Below are 12,988 nucleotides of genomic sequence, written 5' to 3'. Positions count from 1 at the left end.
ATGCCTAGTAAGTGGTGTAAAGATTATACTGAAACACATCTGTTGACCCTGATATAATAACGTTTGTAAGTCCAAATAGTCTTCCGCAGATGGCGGTCCCGGATTAGACCCACATAGACCAGGTTTTAACTTCGTATTACTGTTTATTTGTTGTTATTTTAATGTATCTTACCTAGAATTACTACTCCTCTTTCTTTTACATTGTTTACTTGTAAATCCCAGATATTTTGTAATTTCATGCCTTCTTTGCTCTTCGCTAGGTACGTATTCATCTGTATTATATGACTGCGCAAAATTAGTACCTTCCAACTGTTAAAGTGATGCAAGTTAGTACTGTTTAAAAATAACAAAACCAATGAATCCTCACCTTCTCATATTTCCAACTGCCACTATAACAACATTCTACTAATGTAGTGGCTAAATAGACTTTTGGGGATAGGGGGCGGAATATCCTATCAAATAAATGTCCATGAGACATGAAAAGTTGCAAGACACATGAATATATTTCATACCTGTACTAGATTGATGCACCAGGGGATAATTATATTCATGAAATATGAACTATGTTCTCTTAGCAGAAACTGCACTCTATCTGCCCTAGAAAGTGTTTCTTAAGCAAGGAGTTGTGGTAATACGTGCAGATTGACTTTAGGAGGGCTTAGTATAACTGCAACGTGAGCGCTTATACCATAAAACTGCATTATGTGAAAACAACAATCAATTTAAAAACACAAGCCAAATTGTTGTATATGGTCACTGAAAAGCTGGAATGCTATCTGATCAATTCAGCGTAGGTGCGCAGCAGGGACGCTCGAGCAGTAGCGACTGAGTATCTGTAGGAAGCGGTCACGTCAGCGAGGGTAGGTATGCGCATAAGTAACTATCCGTTACGACTCTGCAACTCACTAAAGAAACAATAAACACTTCTGACTAGAGTATATGTGCACTTGTTTATTAATAACTGAATTACATTGTTACGGTTTCGACAATAACGTTGTCTTCATCAGACACTAACTCATAAACATGGATAGTGGGAAAACAATTTAGGGTGGCATGAGAACATGTGTCCTGCTTTGCATAGCATTTCATGCCATGTCTTCCTTATGGAGGAGTATTACGTGATAAAAACCACACTCTTCATTTCGAATTTCTACCTTACAATACATTTAAGAGGTTAGATCCCGATATATTTTCGTTGCTTGTACAATCCTATTGGAAAATCAATCAACATGTTTCTTCCGTTGTTTTCACAAATGTATCCTACATGAAATGAAATAGGCCTAGCACGCAAGATTTTGCCCATTTCACAGCATTTTTTTTTTTTCGAGTTGAAATATATAATAAAAAGTGAGATTTGCTGAAATTGAACTTTTTAAAAAGGTTCAATTTCCGAGTTGTATATACGGTGGGGAAAAAAAGTGCTGGTTTATTTTTGGCGCTCCACAATTTGGTAGATTTACAGTTAAAATTTAATACTTTGCATGAAAAGACATGCTTATAAGAAAGAGAAATTTCTGCAGGCAAGAGAGTTAAATACAAAGTGATACAACTCTTTCCGGTTTACAAGTGTAAGATTTATTGCAAATGCTTAACAACGAATAAATTAAGTAAGTGGATTGAAAGATGACCCTATTAGATGTTCTTTCCCACCAACGTTATGTTATTTTTCATTGTATACAAAGCCTGTTTTTTATGTTTACAAATGGAGCGTTACTAGTATGAAATCATGACAAATGCTATTGAAACTAATGTCGTTACGAAAACTGCTTCACTATCAAAGGCTGCTTACGCGCATACCTACTATCGCTAACGCGACTGCTCTCTTCGGACGTACTCGAATGCTAGCGCATGGACACACAAGCTTCACCGTGCCCTGATTTGTTTAGGTGGTATTCGTGCTAGTGGCAACCTAGCACAGGTTGGTTTGTGTTTTTATGTCATATATTCGTAAGCCCTATTTATGCGCAAATCGTAAAGGGATTGTAATTCTTCAACAATTGCTTGTTATGGCGCCCTTGAATTTCATCTATGCCAATGAGATATTTTTATGTCGCTCAGCGGAAAACCCTTTAGGGAACGACAAGAAATAATTAGTAAAAGGGTTATAATTTTTCAACAATTATTTCTAGTGGTGCGCCAGATGTGAACCAGAATGGGGTAAAAAAAAATTTTTTCTTTACTTCCGGGACCTTTCATCTCGAATCCATTGGCGTCATGTGGGGAAGGGCGGTTATCCTCCTAGTTTGAGTAAAGCATGCTTTTTAATAAATTGTACACTAATATAATCTTACTGATAAAAATACTCCAAACTCTTATGTAAATGGGAAATCCAGCAAACCTTGAAATGCTGCTACTGCCCCAATCACGTACTAATAAGTAAATTTCTTGTATAATAATGTCCTAACCAGTTTCCTTTAGTCTTTTTTTCAGACTTTTTGACAGCTTGCGCTAATATTTTCTAACCAACTACTGTTCTTCATTCTGCTCCAGACCCTCCTTTCTAACGCTTCTGCTTATTTTTCATCACTCTTTCCTAATGTTAACGCTTCGTGAGTCTTTAACTACTTCATGTGTCACTAGCTGAAACTGCGTTCTCTACACAGGGCATCATTCACATATGAGCATCAATCTCCTTCTCATTCCTCTCAATATTCGTACATGTTCCTTTATAGACACAAGCGAAAGACGTCGTGATAAAAATCAGAAAGGGGTATCATAAAGAGGAATTTTATTTTTCCATTGTTTTTTCACTATCTCGAACCATTTGCAACATTTGAGTCTACTTCTGGTTGGAATTTCTAATTCATATATGATCATTTTTTCTTCTTTCTTGCATGCAGTATATAATAAGCAAATACATTATACGCTCAAATAATTATAATGTCAGTGATATATGGTGTTAATTGGGCAAAACTTCAAACAATAAAGATTCATGTTAGACTGGAGAAATCGTTATACTTCGTTGTTTATTATCATTTGGCCATGAAACAATTGCCGGAGATATATACTAAAGCTAAAGGGGACGAATGATGTTGAAGTAATTGGTGGAATGATGATGTGGGAGGAAACGGCAGAAACCTCTTGTACCAGAGGTAAGCGGTTTATCATGTCTTTTTTTTTTTCATTCATTCATCATCACAAATACTTGATCTAAGTCTGAGTATGTGGAAACCATCTCCAACGACTTCATCCTTCCATATCATTATTAAGTATTCTCTCTTGAGACAGGTCCTTGGACTGATGAGTTTTTTTTTTTTTTTTTCTCCGTAATTTTCAGTTTGGGATTGGAAATGTTTCTTCCATGTTTGGCAATGTTTCTTTTTCCTATTCCTCGCTTTTCTTCCATCTTTCCTTGTACCTGCTCATTTTATTATATGTCTGCTTTATTTAATACCGAAAATGGATATAGTCGGAGAGTTGGTTTGGTTTTTTTCCAATTTCTGTATCAGGGCTAGTGTGGCAATAGGAATTAGGCCTTTTTCTTTTGTTTGCCAAATGCTAACCAAGCTCTCTGATCAGGCTACTGGATTTAGGCCTAAAATTTCCTGCCCTGATCTGTATTTTAATGTTGCCGTGTTTTTTAAACCAAATTACAAATGCTTTCAATGTGTCTGTTTTTCTTAATGATACGCCAAAATATACTTAACTACATCCTGATCTTTTAATATTGGTTAGAAAAGCCACCATCTGTGGGAGGAGGAGGAGAACTGAAAAATGAAGTTTGGGGAAAGGACTTATTAGCCATTAATTGGCGACTTTTTTTAGGGTGTTGCTGCCTTAAGAGAAGACATGGTTGGTGTCCTTTCGTGTCCAATTATTTGTGCTCAGAATAATAGTTCACATTGCACATTTCTTCTTTTTATAAGCACCTTTAACTGAGAAGCAATGAAAACTGATTTCATTCAAGTACTATAAATTTCAGTTGTATTTCTTAGGTGTACACTATAGCTTAACCAACAGTGTTAAAGAGTTCTGATTACTGATAAAGGGCAGCACGTTTACCGTGTCTTTCCAATTAATTTTTTTGGAAGCGACAGTAATATCAACAATCAGTCAAATCAACAGACTGAATTAGTAATCAGAGAATAGCCGATAGCTCTTCTCTTTCTATAAGGGGAAGAGATGCATTTATATAGGTGCGAGACACTTGTTTCGTGGGATCCTTTTCCACTATTGTTTGTTTATTTGTTTTTGACGTTTTTTTCCCTCTCCTTAGTCTTTTTTTCTGCGAATCGTGCTTTTTTTTATAAGAAAAAAAGAAATACTAGCTGAATATGCGCTATTTGCACAGAGCACAGTTCTATTGTGAGCGTGAACTTCCTTCCCGCTATATCTGTGTAAGTTCCTTTGCGAACACAAGTAAAGGCCAGGAAGTCTCTCAAAAGGAAGGAATTGCTATAGACCAACATATAAATGTAGTATTTTAAGATATAGAATGTTAGGGGGAGTTTGTGGCAAACTTGGATAAGTGATAGATGATACCAAATGCAAATATCTCTTTTTTTTCTTATAATTCCATATCCGAGTACTGTACGCCTCATTGTGGGTCCACAAGTCTTCGAAGTTGCCAGAGTGCAATTTGTTTTGTCATTCAGATTGAAGCAAAGCGCCTGAAATGTCCGGCAGCCTCCTATACGTAGCTCCTCTACCGGTTGTCTTTCGCAAAGATGTCAACCTTAGCGTCCTAATGGCAATATTAAACTAGCAGGGCCAAACCGACGAGTAAAATGTGGAATAGAAAAATACAGACAAGTTTTGAATGAGAACTGGGAAATGTACATACAATTTGGAATCGACCCGCGAAAACGACACGTTTCTATCACTTGTGTTTGTCGAGATCTCATTGTCGAAAGAATTGACCACAAACATATAAACTTTTCTAGCATTTTAGTATTGTAGAATATTACTAGCTGGACCTGCGCTCTCTACACAGCACATCATTCACATATAAGCATGAATCTCCTTGTTATTCCTCACATATGTACATGTCCCTTTACAGACACAAGTGAAAGACGTCTTGATAAAAATTGGCAGGAGATACCATAAAGTGGAGATTGTTTCTATTACTTTTTCAATATCTCGCACCGTTTGCAAGATTTGAGCCTACTTTTAGTTGGTGTTTTTAATTCATGTATGATCAATGTTTTCTTCTTGCATGCAGTATGTAATAAGCAAATACATTACACACACAATTAATTACGTCAGTGATATATGTTCTTCGTTGGTTAAAACACTCCAAACAATAAAGATTCAACTTACTGTTAGAGTAGAGAAATGGCAATTCTTTGTTTTATCATCATTTGGCCATGATACAAACGCCGGAAAGTATGCAACCACCGTGTACAATTATGTAGTGTTGGAATGTATAATGTGTAGGATATGATGCTTTATTTTTTTTTTATTTCAAAACTTCCAATGTACCTGTAAAAATGTAATAAAGAAATAATGGCCATGTTTTTTTTAAATATTCAATTAGAACTGGACAATCTACACAAAATTTGCAATCGATCAGTGAAAACGTAATCTTTCTAGAGCCTGTAGTTTCCGAGATCTCATTGTCGAAAGGATTGGCCAGAAGCATATAAACGCCCACAAATGTATAGTTTAAAAGAACACCAAAGATGGCTGCACAATCCATTTGCATTGATTTTGGAAAAGACTTATTAAAATACAAAGGTTTTGAACGATAAGTTTAAAAAAATAAACTATATGAAAAAAGGTCTACTTAAATAATTTATAGTTTAATATATTTGTTTCTGTTAAACGTGAAATCACAAATAACCGTAAATCAAAGTTTATAGATTGGAGCTCAGGCGCTTTTGTTGCTATTGTAGCATTTTAATGGATAGATTACATTATTTTCTTTAAATATAGTAAAATTTACGTATTCATTTTGTCATTGTTCAACGCTGACAGTGTTTTCTTTTATGACCAAGGACCCTGTCCCAGTTTTCTGTTTAAGATTTCTGGCAATGCTTATCTTGGTTTTGATATTAGTTTACATCGAAATATTGTGTGATTAATTAGCTCTTCGTGGTTAGTTAATCTTTCCGTCTCTCAACACCAGTATATGCAAGTGTCTGGACGTTGAATTTTGTATAATGTAGTTGGGGTGATTCAGGGGTGTAGCCAAGGGGGGGCCCACCGGGGCCGGGCCCCCCCAAATGGTTTCCTGGCCCCCCCAAATGACCAGCTTTTAAAACATCATAGTAAAATTATCTCGCTTCATTCATTTAAAAGTAACAAAGTTCATTGACAATTAATAATTTATGGTAAAATAGTAAGGAGAAATATTGTTTTTTTTTTTTTTTTTCATACCGATCGAAAAATGATATAGTATCTCTTCCTTATACCGATCGAAAAATAGGATACTTTTTTTTCGTGACAGCAGATTACACAATTTACTGCGATTTATATTTGAGAGTTTGAAGACAAACGTTTTAACAAGGTACTACAAAAAAAGCCATAAAACAAAGGTATTAAACTGATTTGTAAGTACAGCATATTTTTATATGTTTTAACAAGTGTTTTAAAAGACATAGAGGATGGAAAATTTGGTGAGAAACAATGCTTTTGTTCAATTTGGATTTCATTCGGTCTCTCTTTTATTTCTTTTCAGTGTAATAAAATAATTATGTTTTGTAGTCACGAATAATAAATAAATATTTTTGTCAGGAAACCGTAAAGAAATTAAGTGAAATTTCAAAGAAAATCAATCTTGTGTATATAGGTTCTGTATACAAGGTCTTAAATTTAAATACAAAGGTAACCAAGAAAAGCTTTGTTGCTTTTTCACCCACCACCTTCGATCATCGATATGTCACTTAACCTGGAAGATCAAAAATAGTCCCCATCAGCATCGACGACCTTCTGAAAACGTTCTGGAAGGCCATGCAATCCATCGCGGTAGAACTTGGTGGGCCGTGAAACGAAGAAAGTATCAGGTGCATTTTGGACTTTTACTAGGGATTTAAACTGGCGTCCTCTAAGGTCATTGTCCAAAGAATGGAACAGGTGATAATCGGACAGTGCAATACCCGGGGAATATAGTGGTTGCAATATTGTTTCCCATCCAAGGCGGAAAATGGTGTCCTGAGTCATCCTAGCCACGTGGGACTTAGCGTTGTCCCGTAAACGAAGACCCATTTGCAATTCAGATGTGATGGCTCCAGAGTTTTGAGTTTTTGTTGAGCACAGCTCAACTGCTGACACTACACAGTTGCATTGATACTCTGACCAGCTGGTAGCAGTTTCCGATGCAGAATGCACCAAACACACAGAAGGACCTTATTCTGGTACAGTGCTGGTTTCGGCTGTTTTGAAATCGGTTGATGGGATGCTAACCAATGATGACGGCGCCATGGAACTTCGTATAGGACACACTTTTTATCACATGTCAACGCCCTGTCCAGAAATGGCTCCGAAACAGTAAATAAACACAGGCGACTGCCGCGTTGCCCTCTGGCCCGGAGTCAAAATATGTGAGACCCATTGACCCAACTTGTAGTGCTTCACAAGTTGATGGATGTACTGCCGAATGTTTTTTCCACACACTGAATTGTAGTTCCAGTTCCTCTTTGTACATGTGTTGGTCTTCTGGCACGTGGTGTTTTCGGGTGTTTCGTCATCGTCCTTAAACTTCTTAAACCATCGCTGCAATGTCCGCGTCGTCACGACACCCTCACCAAAGGCCTGGCATATCTTCTGTCCCGCTACAGCGGCGTTCGACCTCCATTTGAACTCGTTCAGCATACATGTCATATGTCACATGTTCCCTCTGTCCATGTGGATGTCCCATGTTCCCTCTGTCTTTAGGCAAGTTCACGGTGTGTCTGAATTGCCACAACCAGATATACTCACACCAACAACTGACGTTCGCCTTATCTACCCTCGCATTCAACTCACGGTGTGAGGTCCAATTGAACACAGATTTCCACGTAAAGGGACAGAACTTTCTTGGTTACCTTTACAGTTATGCACAAAAGTATAGCGTTTGGTCCCGGGCGGTTGTTCTTAATTAAGCATAATAAAAACTATCTTGAATATAATTTATGGATAATAATAATAATAATAAGAAGAAGAAGAAGAAGAAAAAGAAGAAGCTAAAATAGTGTTTTTAGTTTTCCAGAAGAAAACAAAAATTTTCCTTTCTTTCAGACCTCAAAAACACTAGCAGCAACACTTTTTTCTTGGCTTTGTACATTGTAGCTGGCCCCCCCTCAAAGACGACGGGCCCCCCCTACACAAACCTGCTGGCTACACCCCTGGGGTGATTTCTGTTTGTTGTGTTAATCTCATTACTTTGATTAATGAGACATCATCAAACTTATCCCAAGATTTTTTATCTGTGCTGTCAATAATTAATAGATCACGTTAATGAAGTGCACAAATTTCATCTGATTATCTGTTCAAAGTCTTAGGACAACGTTTGAATATCCATGTGTTGAGTTTGGCTTAATTCTTGTGCATATTGTCACTTATGAGTTACATATAAGGGTCTTTACTACAGCGAAATTAAGCTACCGTTAATTTTAAAGTTTTTCTCTCTAATATCTTCAAAACAAATGGAAATATTCGAAAAGCAGAAACGTAGTGAACTAGACAATATGATTTTGCATGTGATACCATTATCACAACTCATCTGCTTTCGATTTGCAACTGTAGATAGATTAAGCATTTTTTACGGGTTCTTTAAATAGCGGCATACCAAAAGCAGTTAGGTGAATTGTGGTAAAGGTATCACATGCAAATCCGTATTTTCTAGTTCACTGCGTTTCTGCTTTTCGAATATTTTTATTTGTTTTCAAGATATTACAGACAAACTCTAAAATTAGCGGTAGTTTAATTTCGCTGTAGTGAAAACCCTTACTCAAGGAAACGTGGTGCCATCGAGTTGCGAGAGTTCAGCCCTCACATTCGCATTGTTTTATTTATTTTGTGATTTCTCCTGACAGCTGATTGTGCTTTTTATTATCCTCTCTCTGTTTTCAGACTTTTGTACTAATTCGTTTCATGGCCGTCCATTTAACGTCCCAAATCTATAAGTTCTTAGACGGTATCTGATTCATACAGAGAAATATATAAAGATACCAGTAGGAGCGGATTGAGGGCGGAGCCAATGGTGCCCAGGCTCCGGGGCCCCCAAAAATCCCTTTCTTTAATGCTAAAATATAGCAATCAACTTATAAGCTTCAGGCCAATGCTATTTTTCCCCCGCTTGCGGTATCGCTAGAGATAAGTCTTCTCCCACCAGAGTCTTCACGTTACTTATTTCGTGAGGTATTTTGGGCATCTATTACAAATCAAATTATTAGCTTGTGGTGACAATTCCTTTGAAATTTCTCTGCCATTTCAATGTCATTTAATGACATAATAGAATCCTTTGCACAGCAAAAATGTAGGAAGAAAACTTTTTGTACAATGTTGATTTGTACAGCTTTACCTATTTGTATATTATTTTTCTCCTTTTACTCTATTAGTGGTTTTACAGGGACTGTTGACCATTGTGTATATATTTGGCATTTGTGTGTTACACTGCAGTATATGGACATTTAACTGTTAATAATGAATGTAATTAAATTAGTTATTGTAAACTTGGAGCACATTAAGCTATTACAACATAGTTTTTGGTGTATTAATAATAAGCATATGAAGCTGTGGAAGGCAGCAAAGAAAGTGTTGGAATATTCGTAACATAGGGCCTTGTTGAAATAGTCGGCTCCAGGGCCCCAAAAGCCTTAATCCGCCCGTGGATACCAGCAATACGAAGTATTGTAGAAGACACGGTGGATCAGTGTAGAGCACTCAATAAGTGGTGTAAAGGGTCCCTGGTTGGATCCCAGACCGTGTAAGCTTGTGGTGAATAACATTCTGCTCATGGGTTCTCTCGTTTCCTTCCACGTTCTCATACTACCAATTCTTTGTTGTCTTTAACTTTCATTAAACATTCGTGTCCTTTGACAGTAAAGATTTCATTTCATTTCCATTTATGAAGTGTTCTGTCTGTTGATTCAGAAGGAAATACGTATGATATAGGTTTTTAGAAAGATCTTTAAGTTAAACTCAGAAGTTGCTATATACCTTCTTGTAGACTTTTACTCAATAGGGGATGTGTTGGTTTATTTTGGTCTTGTATTAAAGATTGGATAGAGCCAAAGAATTTAGAATAATGCAGGGTGTTTCAAAATGAATATCGGAGTTTTAAAGCTTTGTAGTGTGTATTAGAAAAACACATGAGCTCCTTCATGGCTAAGCGGTTAGCGTACACGCCTTTGGCGTGGGGGTCCCGTGTTCAGTTCCTAGCGGGGGCTCATGTGGTTCGGATTCCACGTGAATCAGTAGGTCCCGTCTCATATAGCCTCGCTGCTGAAAGGGGACGTTAAATTCAAAATCAACTCAACTCATAAATAACTCATGAGATTAATGAGCAACTCGAACAATTTTGTACGCACGCATGCGCATGCACTGTTTCTTCTGTCTGCCGTTAGAAAGCGCTAATAGTAAAGATGGCGACTAGTGAGCAGAAAGCTTTTTGTGTTTTACATTTTGCAAAGACTGAATATGGAGTTACAATGTTACTGTCTGTGCGGAGAATTGTACGGAGACGCTTACAACTAAGCCCCTATCGTTTGCAGTTGCTACAAACTTTAAAGCCTACAGACTGTGATTTATGTGCCAACTTTGCAAATGAAATGTTGCTGCAGAACGATGAAGATTTTCTAGATCGTATTGTCTTCAGTGATGAATCGACATTTCACCTAACTGGCGATGTGAACACATGTTCGCATCTGGAGGTCAGCAAATCCCTACGGGATGGTACGGTTGGAACGAGTCTCCTCTAATTTGAATCTGTTTTGCACCGTGGGGCAAATGGTGCTTACATTGAACACTTATAACAAAACTGTTTGAGTTTCTCTTTTATTTGGCGTATTATTTGTAATTATACAGGGTGTCTACTGATACAGGAAATACTTGAATTATACTGGAATTAAATTTTTATCCTGGAATTTTGATCCACATATTGGAAAAATCATGAAATTGCTAATTTGTCAATAATACTTCTTTGTAATTGTTTTAATAGTCTTAGAAACAATTTTGTATTCATTGAGATTGTAAATTTTTCCAAAGCAAAAATTGTGTACATTTTGTAATTAGACATTTAAAGCAATGGGTGGAGTGGAGGGCTGTGAGGGGAGTTGTGAGGCACTTTAAAAATGTTTTTAAAAAAATCATTGTATATATACAGTGGACTCTTTTTAATTCGAAGTCCAAAGGGACATGAAAACACTTCGAATTATCCAACAACATTCATTTTCACATATATAACAACAAAGAAACCAAAGTACTGTGTAAAGTTCAAAAACATATTCATATGGTGTAGACTTTACCTTTAAAGCAGCTTAGAACCTATTATTTGCGTGATCGAATACCGCAAACGCAAACTAACAAACGACATTGACTGCACATAATTCAAGCTATGTGTACAATGGAAAATATATTTACGTACAACACTGCAACATACATTCAATAGCCCAAACAATTAAACACCAGTAACAATTTGAATATTCTGTTCTCACTTTTAAGAAGTCGTAAACCTCATTTGCTTAAATTTGATTATTTTTGTACGGTCAATAAATCTTGAATTTCATATATTGCGTGGAATACGATATTAATAACATTTGGCTGATTTTATCAATAATTCATCTTAAATTTTCAACCAATTCTGAAACAAGATGAGATTGGCACACATTCTCTATCTTTACTTCTTCCCCAACTCACCTTCATCTTTATCATTACATAGATGTTCTATTAATCTTTTGTATTACTCTTCCCTATGGTTGCATCTGGATAACTGAAAACACGTTAAAACTGTATTTCTCTGTTTACATCTGTCCAACATAAAACTTTCAACTGTATTTACTTCGAATTATCCAAAACATAGGCTCAAAAGTTCGATTTATCCACATTTTTTACTATTGTTTTCAAGGGGAATGGACTTCTGTTCGAATTATCCAAGTTCGAATTAACGAGACTCCACTGTATATATATTTAGAAAATCAAGGTTGACTAAATTTATTAAAAGTAAAATATTCTTTTGATGGTAAAACAATTATAAACCTGAAATCATCAAGAGTATGATTATTCCTAAAGAATTTTAAAAAATCATTTTATTACAGGAATTTTGCTGATAGTTTTACTGAATATACTGGAAGTTTAAAAATGAAACTCAATAGACACTCTGTTATACGTTAAATGTAATAAATAAGAAGAAACTGTAAAATCCCGATATTCTTTTTGATACATCCTGTATTTTATGTACTTTTAACCATGTTCAGATCGACAATGTTTTTAACAGGTGGATAGCCATTTTTTTTTCCGTGACCGGATGGGAACGAGACGCAAAATTTTTCGTTCACGTTCCTGTAACATTGATCGAAGATTCTATTTTATTCCACCAAGAAAATAAAGTAATACCACGCTCCTTCCGTGTTTTTGAGGCTGTAAAGTGAGCGAACTGTGTACCAGTGGTGGATCCAGAAGGTAAAACCTGGGGCTAGCCAGAACTCAGAACTGTGGTAGTATATCATCAGTTTACTATAAGCTTTCAGGAATATATAAATAATAACTTAAATTATTTTTGTCACTCAGATCCCGGCCCAGGAGTAGATCCGCCTTTGGTATGTACAGTATATAATATGCGTGTATGTGATTGAGTCCCGGTCTGACAGCATTGGCTGCAGTACGATGGTTTGGATTCCACTTTAAACTGTAGGTTCATGTATCATATAGCCTCACTACTGAAAAGTGACACTGAACTTTAACAACAGCAAGTCTCATTAACTTTTATAATAGTTATAATTAGAACGATTTCCTTTAAATATGAAAAATTGTCAGATAATTATGATCGGTTTTCCGGATAAGGGAATTACATGTTTGGATGTTCTCTCAACCTTTCACGGATTTTAATCTGCATTCTCCAGTCTAAACT

General features: G+C 36.3%; 1 protein-coding gene across 1 annotated transcript in view; it reads left to right on the top strand.

The window, feature by feature from the left end:
• alpha-Man-Ia (alpha-Mannosidase class I a) overlaps positions 1 to 12,988 on the top strand; it is a 190,253-nt gene that overhangs the window by 1,050 nt on the left and 176,215 nt on the right. The window lies entirely within an intron of this gene.

The sequence above is a fragment of the Thermobia domestica genome, chromosome 1 (genome assembly GCF_964235325.1).
Source record: "Thermobia domestica chromosome 1, izTheDome1.hap1.1, whole genome shotgun sequence".
NCBI lineage: Eukaryota > Metazoa > Arthropoda > Insecta > Zygentoma > Lepismatidae > Thermobia > Thermobia domestica.
The sequence above is the reverse complement of the archived record's forward strand: the minus strand, read 5'-3'. Positions and strand labels throughout refer to the sequence as shown.